This window comes from Dermacentor silvarum, chromosome 1 (assembly GCF_013339745.2).
Source record: "Dermacentor silvarum isolate Dsil-2018 chromosome 1, BIME_Dsil_1.4, whole genome shotgun sequence".
NCBI classification, from domain to species: domain Eukaryota; kingdom Metazoa; phylum Arthropoda; class Arachnida; order Ixodida; family Ixodidae; genus Dermacentor; species Dermacentor silvarum.
In genome coordinates, this window is record NC_051154.1 from 368,317,057 (window position 1) to 368,333,871 (window position 16,815).

Below are 16,815 nucleotides of genomic sequence, written 5' to 3' on the forward strand. Positions count from 1 at the left end.
AACAACGGTCACACTTTAAGGACACAAACCATGTAAATAAAGTCACCTAAACATGCAACCCTTGAATATTATCACACCAGAAAGCTTATTCTATTTGATACAAGTTGCCATATCTGTTTCTTATTGTCTTAAGGGCTCCTTTCTTTTTGAAAAAAAACTACCATAATGGCTAATTTTTTTGACACAATAAGCTACCAGAAGTATGTCTGCAGATATCGTGAGTAATCTAATTTAATAAAAGCAATGATACAATAACCTACCACCAGAGGTACTGTGAGAGGTGGGCTTGTCATAAGCTAGAAAATGACAATTGTTCATGACAAGATGATGACATCAACATCCCTTAGGGGTTAATGATACTTGCTAGCTTACAGTGCATATGTAAGGGATCACACAAGAGGAAAAAATAACACAAAGGTAAGAACCTGAAGAATAAGGAATCAATTGTGGTCAAGATCAATTGCAAAAGAGCGTAGAGTTCTTGTGGCCTCCTTGTAGGTGCAACAACGGCCATTCACCATGTAATAGGATGTGTTGTCACGGTGAGCTGTCCTACCAACCACAAACTCAGAGTTTTCTTCCACCTCGAAGGTGTTTTCATCCCGCAGCAAAAAGGAACAAAAATAATACTAGGGTAAGTATAGTTATTACTAGACAAAGTGTGCCAGTGTAATTATCAACTATTGTCGGGTAGAACTTTAGAAGGCAGCGGCATTTGCCCCCTGAAAGGCGGATGCATACGAGCCTCCACCAATAGGCGCGCACTAAAGACTTGCGTCATGAGCCGGACGGTCGGTGTCCCCGCCGACGGAGAACATGGCAGCCCGCGCTTCAAGCCGGGGCGAGTCGCGTCAGCGAAACTATTTCTTTAGTCGCGGAGGAAATCGGCTGCTGCGCTTCGGTCATCTGGGCGGGGCCTCTCCTGTCTTCTTAAGTTGTACCCGACTATAAAAATGTGGTCGCATGCCAACTCTGCTCGCTAATCATTGGAACGCTGTTTCAGTTATCCACAATTTAGAGAATATTCCACACTTTGTGCCGAAAACAAGAGTGCCCAATATTGTGGTTATTACAACTTTTCATAACTATATATTTCAAACAGTAGACGGAACATCGATGTAGTTATTGTGATCTGGCACCCGGAGAGAGAGAAAAAAGAAAATGAACTGTAACTCAGTTTCTGATAGCTTTTCCGTGAGTAGTTCCAGAAACATTCAGTCGTGGCAACAAATAACCAACAAACGAAACTCTAACTTGTCAATTAGAGCTCACACTATTTCTGCAATGGGCTGGGAAAAAGTTACGGAGGATGCTCAGAACTTTCTAAGAATATGAAGGCGAAAGCCTAGTTGGACCTTCTGTTGAACATTCTGCTGATCTGCTGCTGAACTTTAGCTTCATCCATAGCTGCTTCCTCCAGACAGCAGTTACGATGAGTGGTATTTTCAGCTGCTCCACTCTTTTTTGCCATGGCATACTTTCGCAGTCTTCCCCGCCCGCGACTAGGGCCTGGTGCGTCGTTACCCACAGCAATGTGGAATGAAACTCTGGGCCTATGTGGCGATGCATACAAGGCACGCTAGCGTGCTGCCGCCGTTTCCCGAACATTCTACAGGCGCCCCCGCCGCCATTTCCCTCCTTCACTTCAGCACCGCTGTTGCCCTTTCCCTCCACGTTCCTACTGCACTGTTGTTGCCTTTTTCCTCAACGCTCCAACTGCGATCCATCACCCTTTCTCAGAACCCTCCTCCGGCGCTGCTGTTTCTCTTTCCCAGCGCATTCCACCTCAAAATGCCACCTTGAAACATAGAGATCTAAGGCTTTCACCTTAAACAGACACAGTTCAGTGCCATATATTTCAGTTTTATCTTTTTCATATCTCAAAGCTTTGGCTGTGGGGGATACTGCCATGCATTGTTTTCAATTTAATGTCTGACTGCCTGCTGATCTTTGACATGCATCAAACTCGGTGCATAAATATTTTCGCATTTTTGATCCCACTGCAATGTAACCAACCCAGCCAGATATCAAACCCATGACCTCTCGTGCAGCAGGTGAACACTTTAGCTGCTAGCTCATTGTGTAGGGCATGGAACATTACAGACACACACATACAAAAGGCACATGTTTTACTGCTTGTCTTAGCTTGGTATGTTCAACCTGGCATAAACAGCAGCTGCCTTTGGGCATGCCAGTGCCACCTCAAGTAGTCGTTTCTTTGACAACACCTGAACCAACCTGAGCCCTCGTGCTACAGACGATGGTAGCTAACACTGCAGAAGCCCAGCATATGCCAAAGAAAACTGATCCATCCTCTTGCTAAACTATGGTGCTTCAGAAAGCACATAGTTTCAGTGCTACTACCCTAGCACTTTTGCTGGTCTGTACAACTGCACAACATTCAGGGCAGGAGATCTTGCAAGATACCGTATCAGTGATTCTCTGAAAGTAAACGTTCACAGTGCAGCTGTACAAATTTGTGTGGTTCGTGCTGTTGTGGATAAGCACCAACTTTCTTGGACCAAATCTTCTGTGCCCGGTAACCGAAGACAAAGAGCATAGAGTCGATAACATTTGACTTGCCGCTCCCGTTGGGCCCCACAATGGCTGTCAAATTCTTTACAAGGAAATCAAGATACAATGAAACTTGTAATTTCAGTACTGAACACAAAGCTGGAACACAGCAAATCAATTATTATTTCTGGAATCGTAACACAAACACGGGGACACTCGGATGAGAGCAGTCATGAGCTAAAAATTGTGGGGTTTTACGTGCCAAAACCACGATTTAATTAGGAGGCACGCTGAGCAAGACTCCAGAAAATTTGTACCACTTGGGGTTTTTTAACGTGCACCTAAAACTAAGTAAACAGGTGTTTTCACACTTCGCCCCCATAGAAACGGCCGCCGTGGCCGGGATTAGATCCCACGACCTCGCGCTTAGCAGCCCAACACCATAGCCACCAACCAGGGCAGGTATTCATGAGCTGCCCCAACTATCGAATTGAATTTTATTGACATAAAACAATTTACTATCGTTCAATTAACTATCAATTAACTATCAAACAATTACCTATCATTCATTTGCAACAAAATTTATGTTAGACACTTCTTTCCATTCATTTCACTGTGGGAAAAACCCACAGCGAACTGCCCATATGCTCACCTTGTGAAACGGTCCGATAATTCTTGTGCCGGCGTACGATTTGAAATGGATGTTCTCAATCTTCTGTATCATGAGGCCGGGACCCGTTGGGCTAAATGTGCATGCTGCTGGCGGTGGTGGTGGGACGCAGATGTCGTCTATGCCTGTAGCGGTGAGAATTGAATGACCTCATATTGAATGTGAACTTGTCCAGTGGTGTCAGGAGGGCAGGCAGGGGCGCAAGCAGGTTCGTAGCAAGGGAGGCCCATCTGGTGACCCGTCACCTCCTCTATGCCCCTGTCTGTGTAGAGGGGCACAGTGCAACAGTAGCCCCTGGTAGAGGTGTGCATAATTTCATTTACATGTGTTTCTTATGCGCTGTATCACAAATGAGAAGATGACGATTATAATGATGACCTTATCATCTTTGGCGCATACCCACTCACGAGGATCGGCCAAGAGTCGGGCAGATTTTATATATGTGCTAAGTGAATAAATTTACCAAATGTCTATTTTGGTAAATATACTAAAGCAAATAAATTCTAAGACGATTCAGTAGACAATAAATATATAAAAACTATAGATACAAGTACAAGAGGCAATAAGTGCGAATCGCATGCAGTGAACTCACGGAAGCCTCCTTCGTCTTCCTCCTCCAACTCGTCTTCGTGGTGCTCGGCGACGCCGTTCTCCGCCATCCTGAATCTTTCCTAGACTGAACTACTGAAGAAGAAATAGACCAAAACGACGAGCGATTACTTCTAGAAGGAACAATTTGCACCAATACAGATGCGCTAAGCTCAACCATCCCCACTTTCCCCCCACACCTCGTCAGAAAGACAGCGAAGTGTAAAGAAATGCGTAGCAGGTCAATCAAAAGTGAGTCGTTAAAAACGAGCGAACACTGCTTGTCTGCTTTTTTTTGAACTACGGACGAATTCTCGAAGTAGAAACAGTATAAACACAACACGAAAGTGGCAATTTCATCATTAAGGTCGTTTCACATGGTGCGATTTTCGCACCGGAAGTGCGATTTCCGTCGCATGTGATGAAAATCACAGTCGCCAGGCCCGATTCTGCGATTTTCGGCTGCGACCAACTGGTTGGTCGCAGCAATCGCTGCGATTTTCCGTTGAAATCGCGCCGAGAGCTATTTCGCAGTCTGTTTTGGAAAATGGCGGCGGTCGCTCAACGCAACGTTTATAGATCCTTTTTTGTCTATATATTTGCTCAACAAGCCTCGAACAGTGAAACTAATTGAGTGGAGCCTTGGATGGCGAAATCGGTACATAACATAAGCACCGAGACGCGAACATTGCAGATAAAAACTCGGTCAGATTCGGTTCTGTGATTTCTATGCGTTTGTTGACACACTACGTTGCTAATCACGCGACACTTCTTTTTAGGTTGGCTTCGGGTGCTGATAGTACGTACTTTTGTGTGATTTCCCGTTATTCACACGCGCTGTGAGTTGGGAAATACTACGAGGTGTCCCTCACGGGAAGGCATGGCCTTCAGATGTCGTCCCAATTTTCTGGTTGTAGAGACAACTCGCGATATACAAAAACACCACAGTTTTAGCATGGTATGCTTTTACGGACAGAACAATTTAAAGAATATGCAACTATGGACAAATGCTACGCTCAATAGGTGACGCTATATGCTCGACCATTTAGTTGCAGTTGGTTGGTTTGGGCTTTCGTGCGCATTTTCCCCAATGAACAATCTCATTTCAAGGTTCTGTTACTTCCGCTGCGAGACGCGACTGCTTATCAAGCTCGCAAAGTGAATGTGCAAAGTATATATCGTAATGAATGTTCTACAACTGCATTTTTAACGCTTTGACTGGGAATAAACAGTGTTGTCAATTTGTTTTCGAAGCAATATTTAAACAGTTTTTTTCTCCTTTTTCTCCTGCACAAAAACCAATAAACTTTCAGTGTGTTGCAGACTTTGTATCCTTACTGCATCTGTAGTAACCCTCACATCAAAAGGTGATTGCATATTTCGCTTACTTCAGTGCATCGAATTACTTTTGTTTATGCTCGTTGTAACATATTGTGGTACTCCAAGAAATTATTTCGCCATAAACTTCCTTGCCTTTTCTTTCTTCTCTGTCTCTACTTCCTGTAAAACACATGCAATAATGCAAAAAGCAGGCAAACTCCTTGTTTTTATAAGCAGTAGATAACTCACTAAACAAAAGCAGATCAAAATTGTGCAGTGAAGTCAGCCGTTTGCATTCCTTCATGTGAATGATAGCATCTTTACAAGTGTGGGTTGGTCTTGAATAACCACAGCTCATAAAGTGTGCAGACTCATCACGAGGCATAGGTGTCGCCCATCAAGATGGCATCAATGTTGCTAATGAGTCTGCACTTAATGTATTACTGCATAAACTCGTATAACCATATTCCATCATTACTGAGTCGAGCTTGCTCAGTCATATTCACCCCCGCAGGGGCGTCTGCGTGAGCAGGCGTTTGGTGTGTTGCGACACCACGGACCCGAGCACATGGGGGTTGGAACCTCCCACGTTTAACCTTGCGTGGCTTAGCCGTGTCCGGGGAAAAGGGCATCCTGGGGGTTGAGCCGAAGCCGGGTGTTTGGACCTTTAAGGCCCCTCGGCGGAGGCAACAGACCCCTTTGGCCTCTGCTTCACGTAGACGACACCCCCGGACTGACCCACCCGGGGGAAATCGGTAGTTGCCTTTTCCTGTCTCTCTCTCTCTCTCTCGAACCTTCGCCTTTCTGTCTCTCTTTGCATCTCTCCTGTCTTCTTTTCACTTCCTTTTACTTCCAATTTTCCAGGCAGCAAGGGTTAACCTGGTGTAATTTATCCAACCTTGGGTCTATTATATTAGGTTATAGTGGCTATGTACAGCTGGCGTCTGCGTCTCCTTCGGGTCTCGTAGCGTCCCCTTGTTGGGCTCGGTGGTGGGTGGCTGGCATAGCTGCCGAAATCAGTGTTACCTTTATGGCTTTTTCGTCATTTCCCCCACTCCTTGATCGCCCTCATAAACGAGGGCGCACCGAAGAAGTTTTCAAGTTTTTTGGCCACCAAGTAGATAACTTTCCACGATTTCACGTGATACACTCAGAGAAAACTGAAAAGTCAGCAAGAATCATCTCACCTTTCGTGGTTGCGAAATCACTGATTGAAACTTTTGGCCCAGGTTACAAAGTCTCCAAGTTGGCAAGCGGGGATCTACTTCTTGAACTCCGCGATAAAATGCAATATGAAAAGCTACCTAAACTTGTGTCTTTCGGGGCCATTCCTGTGAGTGTCACCCCCCACCGTTCTATGAACACCATTCGTGGTGTCATCTCCGATGATGATCTAATGGAGCTTACTGAGACTGAACTTTTGGAGGGATGGAGTGACCAGAATGTCATCAATGTGAAACGAATTAAGATGAGACGTGATGGTAAAGAGATTCAAACAAAGCATCTAATCCTAACATTCGGCTCAAGTGTGCTTCCCGAGATTATCGAGACAGGCTATGTAAAGATCCGAGTCAGGCCCTATATCCCGAATCCCCTCCGCTGCTTCAAATGCCAGAGGTTTGGCCAAAGTTCTCAGAACTGCCGAGGCCGAATAACCTGTGCCAAATGTGCTGATGAACATCCGTCTGAATCTTGTGAGAACGCGCCACACTGTGTAAACTGTGATGGGGAGCACGCCGCGTACTCGCGGTCCTGTCCATCTTGGAAGAAGGAGAAGGAGATCGTAACGATCAAAGTCAAAGAGAACATATCATTCAGAGAAGCACGAAGGCGGGTTTCCTACCTGCCGAAGAATAGCTTTGCCGAAGTGGCGCGTCAGGGGGCAGCGCCACAACGGCCTCTGGCGGCTGCCCGGCCCGCACACAGTGAGCCGGCGGTGACGCCATCCGCCCCCTCGGCGGCTGCAGCTAGCGCTGCGCCGCCATGCCAGAAAAAGGGGCCATCGACCTCCGGGCTGGTGGCCTCAAGGGTGTCGTCTCTTGAGACGAGGCCTCCGCGTCCAACACAGCGCTTGCAAGAGCGCGTGTCCAGCGCCCTGCAAGAGGCGATGGACACAACAACCAGCCAGACGGCGCCATCAGCGCCTAGTGAGCGGCGAGATTCTCGCGATCGCTCCAGAAAAGAAAAATCCCGCATCACAGGGCCCGACAAAGGCTCTGTGAACTGATTTGCATTTCCTGAACACACAGCACAAACTCATATTTCATTATGAACACGCAAATATTACAATGGAACGTTAGGGGTCTCCTTTGTAACCTTGATGATGTCAAAGAGCTCCTTCTTAAATATAGTCCGAGGGTGCTGTGTGTCCAGGAGACGCATCTCAAAGCAGACAACACAAACTTTTTAAGGCACTATGCCATTTTTCGGAAGGACCGCGACGACGCTACCGCCTCGTCGGGTGGTGTCGCTATAATAGCAGATAAAGGTGTTGCCTGTCGGCAATTGAACCTCCGAACTTCCCTTGAGGCAGTTGCTGTCCGAGCAATACTGTTCGGTAAGCTAGTCACAATCAGTTCTATTTACGTCCCTCCTTGTTATAAACTTTCCAAGACAGTTTCAAAGCTTCATTGATGAACTTCCTCCGCCATACATAGTTGTCGGTGATGTGAACGCTCATAGCCCCTTATGGAGCGACTCTCGTTTAGATGCGCGAGGACGCCTTATAGAAAATTTTCTGTTTTCTTCAGGTACATCTATACTTAACAAGAAAGAGCCAACTTATTACAGCGTTACACATAACACATACTCAGCCATTGATTTAAGTATAGTATCGAGTACTCTAATTCCGTATCTGGAGTGGTCTGTTCTCAGGAACCCCTTTGGGAGCGACCATTTCCCAGTTATGCTAAACTTAACAAAACAAGATACATGCTTGCCACATCTTCCTCGATGGAACATGGACTCGGCCAACTGGGAAATGTTCAGAGAGCTTACGTATTTAGGCGGAGATGAAATTGCTGTTTTTAATGTAGAAGACGCTGTTGCATACCTAACAGGTTTCATTGTTAGCGCTGCAGCTAAATGTATTAAGCAAACTAGCGGATTAGCTAATAAGCGTCGCATCCCATGGTGGAACGACGAATGTCGGAAAGCGCGCAAAAATCAAAACAAAGCTTGGAGATTGCTTCGCAATTCTCCAACTGCTGAAAACCTCATTAATTTCAAACAGATCAAATCACAAGGTAGGAGAACACGTCGACGTGCAAAGAGGGAAAGTTGGGATAGGTACATCGCCAGTATAAATTCGTACACCGATGAAAGAAAAGTCTGGAATCGGGTAAATAAACTAACAGGTCGGGAGTCGCATCCCCTACCCTTAGTAAGTACGCAAGGTGATAGCCTGGAAGATCAGGCGGATTGTCTAGGCGAACATTTTGAGTATGTGTCAAGTGCATGGCACTATACCGAAACATTCCTGAGAATCAAAGAACGCGAAGAGCGGCGACCCCTAAATCGAAAAGGCTCATCGACTGAGGCCTACAATTCCCCATTTACTTTAGCTGAGCTTAAAGCATCTCTCGCTTATTGCAACAACTCAGCGCCAGGTGGGGATCGTATCATGTACGAAATGATTAGGTACTTACACCCCGAAACACTGAAAACACTCTTGTCTCTTTTTAATGCCATGTGGGCGGCTGGCTGTATTCTGTCTTCATGGAAAGAAGCCATAGTCATCCCCATACTTAAACAAGGCAAAGACCCGTCCTTGGCCAGCAGCTACAGGCCAATAGCTCTAACAAGCTGCCTGTGCAAGCTGTACGAAAAAATGATAAACCGGCGCCTAATATGCTTCCTAGAAAATAACAAAATTCTGGACACCTTCCAGTGTGGTTTCCGAGAAGGTATGTCTACAACAGACCACCTTGTCCGCATTGAGGCATATATTAGAGATGCTTTCATACATAAGCAGTTCTGTCTGTCTGTATTTCTAGACCTAGAGAAAGCTTACGACACCACATGGCGCTTTGGAATTCTCCGAGATCTTTCGGCGATGGGTGTTCGTGGCAATATGCTTAACACAATCGAAAGTTACCTCACTAACCGCACATTTCGTGTAAGGGTGGGCAGAGCTTTGTCTAGGCCATTCACACAAGAAACTGGTGTGCCGCAGGGCGGTGTGCTTAGCTGCACACTATTTATTGTAAAAATGAATTCCCTGCGTACAGTCATCCCACGCACAATGTTTTATTCAGTTTATGTCGACGATGTGCAGATAGCCTTTAAGTCATGTAATATTGCCATCTGCGAACGACAGGTACAGCTGGGAATGAACAGATTGTCCAAATGGGCGGAGGAGAATGGTTTTAAAGTTAACGCTCAGAAAAGCACTTGCATTCTCTTTACAAACAAGAGAGGCGTAACGCCTGTCCCAAGTATACAAATACAAGGAGATGCGCTCTCTGTGAGCAGCGAGCATAAGTTTCTAGGAATCATTTTAGATTCCAAGCTTACATTTATTCCTCATATTAAGTATCTGAGGGCAAAATGCCTGAAGACAATGAATGTTCTAAAACTTCTGTCCCGCACAACATGGGGCAGTGATCGAAAGTGTTTGCTTAACTTGTATAGTAGTCTTGTCCTCTCACGGCTTGATTACGGGTCTATAATTTATAATTCTGCAACGCCAACTGCATTAAAAATACTAGACCCCGTTCACCATCTGGGTATCCGCATCGCGACAGGTGCTTTCCGAACAAGTCCGATCCAAAGCCTCTATGTAGAGTCCAACCAGTGGTCACTCCATCTGCAGCGTTCATATAGCAGTTTCACATATTTTCTGAAAGTCCAAGCAAACAATGAACATCCTTCTTATTCAACCATAAATGACGTCACCGCTGCCACACTCTTCCATAATCGACCTGCAGCGAGAAAGCTATTCTCCTTGCGTGTGAGGAACCTCAGTGAGGAAATGGGTGTTCCACTGCTTGATCATCGTCCTATGGCTCCAGTGAAACTGTTACCGCCGTGGCAGTGGCAACTCATAGATTGCGATACATCGTTTGTAGAGGTAACTAAACACGCGCCAGAGGCACACATTAAAATGCATTTCTTAGAGCTTCAATACAAGTACTCGTGTACAGAGCTTTACACTGACGCTTCCAAGTCACATGCCGGGGTGTCTTATGCAGCCGTTGGCCCATCCTTCTCGGAATCCGGTGTACTCAACCCGGAAACGAGTATTTTTACGGCTGAGGCCCATGCACTGTTGTCGGCTGTGAAGCATATAAGGAAATCAAAACTTCAATAGGCAATTATATTTACGGACTCCCTAAGCGTCGTAAAAGCATTGATGTCACTCGGTAAACACAAAAATCTTGTACTTACTGAGCTCTATTCCGTCCTCTGTCAAGCGTATTTATGTAACCAGCATGTCATTATATGCTGGGTGCCTGGCCATAGAAGCATTGAGGGTAATGTGCTAGCTGACCGAATGGCTACGTCAATAACATCACACGCTATTAACCCTACAGCTACTGTCCCTGTAACAGATCTGAAACCTTTCTTGCGAAAGAAACTGCGAAGCCACTGGCAACGCTTGTGGGATGCTGAAACAAGTAATAAGCTTCACTTGATTAAACCACAGTTAGGTTTCTTGCCCCCCGTAACGAAAGCACGGCGAACTGACGTCTTATTCAGTCGGCTGAGAATAGGACACACGTACGGAACCCACAGTTTTTTGTTGACAGGAGATGAACCACCAACCTGTGGTAGATGTGGTGAGAGGCTGACCGTCCTCCATGTCCTCCTGGAGTGTCGGGAAGCCGAAGTAGAGAGAAGGAAACATTTCCCTGTAGCATACCACTATAATATCCCTCTTCATCCTATGATGTTTATTGGTGAAGAACCGGTGTTTAACACCAAAGCAGTCCTCGGTTTTTTAAACGAAGTGGTCCTGCATGTTATAAGCCCAACAAATTCGTAGCGCATCCTCTCTTCAGAGGATGCCGCTGTGATAGTTTTGTATAAGCACATGCCTCCAGGCCTTTGTCTTTCAAGGGCTCTGTTTAGGCAGTAGTGCTTTTTGACAATTTTTATATCTGATATATCTTGTATATCATGTCATTGTTTAGCAATGCATTTTTACCTTCATAGTACACGTCACTAGTCATTGCCATTATCTTATTCCATGTAGATTTTACGCACTTTACAGCGATTATTTTAGGCCCCTTTACAGCCACGTCACATCTACTTCTCTCAATTCATCACTTCACTGCGAACTAATACTGTCATGGCGCTCTTTGGCCATACCTGGCCCTTGCGCCACTAAACCCCAACAATCATCATCATCATCAGTCATATTCACCAAAATTCTACTTATCTGAGCTTGCTCTGACTCATATTCACCAAAATTATATTCGGCGGAGCTTGATCTGACTAATTTTCATCAAAATTCTACTCAGGCGAGCTTACACTGAGTCATATTCACCAAAAATCTACTTGCTGAGCTTGCTTTGACTCATATTCACCAAAACTCTACTCAGTCAGGCTCACACGAACTCAGACTCATAGTTAGTTCGAAGTCTTAGTGAGCCGACGTTTGAGTTCACCGTGCTATCTATACATTACATTATGTGACCTGTGCGGTGAATAAGCAAACATTGCATATGAGTACGTGTTGCATTGGGTGAAATAAGGACAACTGTACACACTTCAGTTAGTTTTCTAGAGTTTAACTGACCTTTGCGTGAAAGCTTCGCCTCATGTCGATTCAAGCAAGTGCATTGGATCTGCATCATATTTTTTGCTAATCCTGCTCGCTGTCCTGGCCATTACTGGGTGGCTACATTTTGTACATTTCAACACAAAGTTGAATAAATGACTGTGGTGCAATACTTTAAAAATATATGCTTGCATCACTGCACGTATAACAATCAGAACACGATACAAACACATGCACATAAGATGCACACAAATGATAAATACATAAACAGACGGAATCAGCTAGCCACCACCTATTAAAAAAAGAAAAAGCACAGGCCAATACTGCAATGGGACTACGTATAACCATTCCGCTTGCCAGGTACATGGGCTATAGGAGAAACACGTGCAACCTAGCAGTTACCTCGAGATAGCAGCTATGGACACTATTGCATTTGCAGCTGGCCACTCAACCACTCAAGTGTGTTCAGTGTGTATTTGTACTTAGGCACACTTTTTATTGTCTATATCTCAAAAATTAATGTGGCTCCTCAAAATTTTGAGAATGTTTGGATTGTGAGGCTTGCAAAGGTAAATATTTTTATTTCATTCTCGTTCAAGGTGAAAGCTCATACAAAAGCTTAGAGATATTGTCAGTGCCTCGCACTTTCCCTCAGAACATAAGCAGTCTGTTATTGTGATTCTAGCAGCTTTTCAACGAGCAGACAGGGAATCAGCTTCCCCTGTTTTTTCTGCATTGGGTTAACACAGGCAATTCAGGGAGGCATAAAGTTTTGCTAATACAATCGGTTCGGGAATACCAGATTAGATTGTACCTTGACGCTTTCCTTGCACTTTCTTATTTTGGTCAAATAATCTAGTTTGAAATGGCTTTGAAATGTTTGAAGCATGCTCTAACATTGGTCGAATATAGGTCAAGTACATGACTAGCTTAACAGACTGGGATGCTGGCTTTCATTTCCAGGAAAGGAACCATAGTGCATGCTCCAGTTGCATATGCTTTTGGTTATCTGGGGTTTTCTGCCTCACTTTTAACATAATGTGCTCAAGCAGGTAGAAGCAAACGTATGCTATTAGCGGATAGTTTCGATACCTTCTTACTTTATACTTGCCACTATGAATACAAAATTTTAGCGTTAGATTTTGTTATAAAACAAACAAACGTACTCCTAACAAGGTATTTTAATGTTGGCCGTGGAGCTACGCGGCAGCGCTACGTACTGCAGCATATTGACTTAAGCTTCTTGATACAGATTCACAGCACACTAACGGCGCGAGAAACAGGACGAGAAAATAGACGACGCCCATGTCTGTCAATGATATGATACTACGTACACAAGTGACTGCAGCTCCTAAAGAAAATGTGGTGTCGGCTTTTAAGCCTTTAGAAATATTCAGAGAGCACTTGTATGAATAATTACAGCACACGCGCCGAGATGGACGAACCAGGCTGGCGCTAACTTTAACGTTCACAACACAAATTCCATTGCGCGTTCAGTAATTACAAACATATCATTTGCGGCTTCCTTCAGGGGCAGACGTGAGCTTTTGGGTTGGTGCTTGCTGCTAAGTTTGATGCAAAAATATTGCTAGGAGCAGGAACCGCTTATGCGCAATCACGAGCAATATACACACTTCCTTTTTTCAGAAGCTGACGTTAAGCACGGGTATCGCGAGGGTCTCTGCGTTGAAATGACTTCGCTGCAGCCGAATTCCGAATACTGCATATGTGATGACAACAGATATAGGGGCTTGTTGATAGGTCCTCTTGTAATTTGTTGTACCGCAGGAAGAACGACACGGGCATAAAACACACCAAACAGCACACAGCGCTGAACGACCACCTGCGAGCAGCTGTTTACGTCCGCCATTTCTCCTCGTATTGAACTGCATAAACCGCTGTTGCGCACTCAAAAACAAATTAAACTTTGAAGCGTTTCGAAATTACAACACGCACGTATTGCTTGGTTACAATAAAGAGAGGTCAATTATATTATAAGGCGCACGTCTTTTTGATTACATTAAAGGAAATATGCGGCATGTGCAACAAAATCTGGCAGCAAGCAACCCAGGGTGTCGCATTAGTCGCATTGTTGAAATCGCACCATGTGAAACGGCCCTAAAAAAATCGCATTGCAACGCGCGCGATCGCACCAATTTTTTTCGCTCCAGTCGCAGCATGTGAAACGGTATGCCGCTCGACCTGTTCAACAACGGCGAAATACGCGCGTCACAATCGATGATGATGATCACCAATGCGCCTTTTTCTGACGAGTGCTCGGGTTTATTCAAGTACACTCTACTTCGACCACAAAGTTTCATATTACTATATCGGTATTTATTATAGTGTACTAGAATCATTATTCTAGTACACTATAGTATTTATTTCGAAACTCCATGCAAAACGCAACTCGGACTTTGGCAACGAAACGTGAAAGATGGCGGCACCGAGTGGCGATGACAAACGCAAGGCCCTCAAGGAAACGTTCGATGGTTCGTACAGGTTTCTCTCTGACTGGCCGTGCGCCTTCTTTCCAGTACAACGGAGGTAAACAACGCGCATCAAATCTGTCCGTGCAGTGATTTTGGAAATGTCTCAGCTGCTGAACACAGGCCTGGACGCGCGGTCGCTGGCGCTGTGCGTTCAGCTATGCGAGAGTGGCGTGAACCCCGAAGCTCTGGCTGGCCTCATCAAGGAGCTACGCGCCCGCGCAGCGCCCAACGTCACCACTTCGGTCAGTGTGATGTCTTTAGCAACGGGACAGTTAATTTTCTGGCCTTCTTAAACGCCGCTGTTTCCTATACGCTGCGATTGTCATGCATGCCAGAACGTTTGCATACATACCCACAAAACAAGACAAATTAGTATACAAGCAGTGCAAGTGGCTTTGTAATGCCAGACTTGTTGCGTTTGCGCAGCCGTTGATGGTTACCAACGATTTATTAAATACAAGGAATCAGTAGCGCACCCGTGACCTCTGCCGGGGGGGGGGGGGGCAAGCACTTTGAATAATATGCAATTTCCTTGCTTTAGCCAGAGGAATCCAACAGCAAATACAATGCCTAATAATTATAATAATCAGGACACCAAGGATGATGACGATGTTTATTTCTTCAGCATTTTACTCAAAATAATTTATGAGTGAATGCATAAACACAAGACAGTGATAGAGTGTTTTTGTCAATCAAGAAAATTCGACCCCAAGCCTCCTCCTCAATTGTAATAACAATGTGGACAGATCACTGAAGGTACAGCCGCCCAAATCTTTAACTAACGTGCGCGAGCGGCGACTTTTCTGTGTGTCAGTGCCATACGACGAAGCCAAGTTGCAAACAGGGCGAGAGTAAGCACATGCTCAAAGTGCGCTCAGCTGGGCCCATCGTCTGCTAGGCTATTCCTTCTTGTCATCCCGTATTAGCGCACTTCAAACAGGCAGCGTGAGTAGGCAAATGGTTTTGCTCGTGTTTTATGTTCCGGGAGATCAGCAATTGATGCGTCAGCCAGACCAAGTTTTTTAGCAGCTTCCCTTAGCCATTACATTTCAATGTCTGAAGCTAAAAAGCACGCACGGTGCAGATAACGGCCCTTTCTACAGATGAAAAAAAAATGCGTTTGAGTCAGCAGGCAAGAAATGAGCACGATCCATATTCTTCGGCTTACCTTGAGTGGGGGCGTGTGACGAAGCTTTCAATTTTATTTCCTCCATCGCTTGCTGATCTTCAGAACATAAAACACGAGCAAAACCATTTGCCTACTCACGCTGCCTGTTCGTCTGAAGTGCACTATTATGGAGTGACGTCCTTAAGGAACAGCCTTGCAGACGACGGGCCCAGTGGAGCGCATTTTGTGGGCGCGCCCTGTGGGCAACTTGCTTCCGTCGTATGGGGCCGACACACAGAAAAGTCGCCGCTCGCGCACGCTAGTTGCAGATTTCGGCAGCTGTACACGTTGAACTGGTGGGGTTGGACGCGTGCGGGGTGGTGCCGCTAACTCGGCCTCAGGAGGGGGGGGGGGGTTACAAACACCCGAAACACCCCCCCCCCCCGTCGGTGCACCACTGCAAGGAATAAGGAACATAACAGCAGGCAGTAGTTCTCCCGTTCGAACAAGCACTGACAACCGTTTGCCGTGTGAAGTGCACTCGTGCCTAAGTGCCAGTGCAACTAGCGCGTGACCTTCATCCAGGGGCCGGAAACTCCCTATACCCCCTTCGGACACTCGCTCCATGTCATCACTTATGAGGTCTGAAGGGAGAGGGCACGGCTGGGAGGAGGAGGTCTGCCGCGAAAGCACTCCTTTCCCAATTTGCATGCAAGTGGACTGTTCGTGCTCTCTTGCAGGTGCGCTGGCTGCGCGGCGACATTGGCCAAATCGTGGAGCAGAACCCACTGAAGTGTGCCGTGTTTTGGAAGCTCTGTCTTCCGCGTTTACCTTGCAATTTTCTATTCACCTTTAAAAAAAATCACTGGCATCACTCGTACACACGAGCGTCAAGCAATTATAATGTGGAATATTATAATGAGAAATATAGCAAACCGTTGTTAACTACCAATATTCGCTTTAAAATGTTATATTTCGTCATTTTGTGAACTAGTCGCTTTGAAATTCCTAACTTGTGGTCAAGTTTAGGGCTACGGTCAACTAGTCCACAGATACGGGGGCGCTACATAAAGAAAATAACTTCCTGGCACCATCATTTGTTAAGTTTGTTCGTGTGTTGTGAAGTGGATCAACTAAAGGTGGCCGATTTCTCAGCCAAAACTCAAGACAAGTCAGAATATTTTCATTTTATTCACACATTTCGTACTGGAAAAAGACTGACCTCCACGCAGTGCGAAACTGTCAATATACAGAAGCAATTTTTATTCACAACGGAAATTTGTACGCAATGAGTGAACATAGATTCCAAAAGATCCAAACCAATGCGAAAATTATTAACCATCACAGCTGTGTCTTTCTTTTCCTGTTTTAACTTTGGCTGTGCATGTCGACAAAGAGT

General features: G+C 45.4%; 1 pseudogene; it reads right to left on the bottom strand.

The window, feature by feature from the left end:
- Positions 1 to 3,843, bottom strand: part of LOC119445373 (structural maintenance of chromosomes protein 4-like) — a 74,641-nt pseudogene extending 70,798 nt beyond the window's left edge.
- Between the last annotated feature and the right edge of the window lie 12,972 nt (positions 3,844 to 16,815).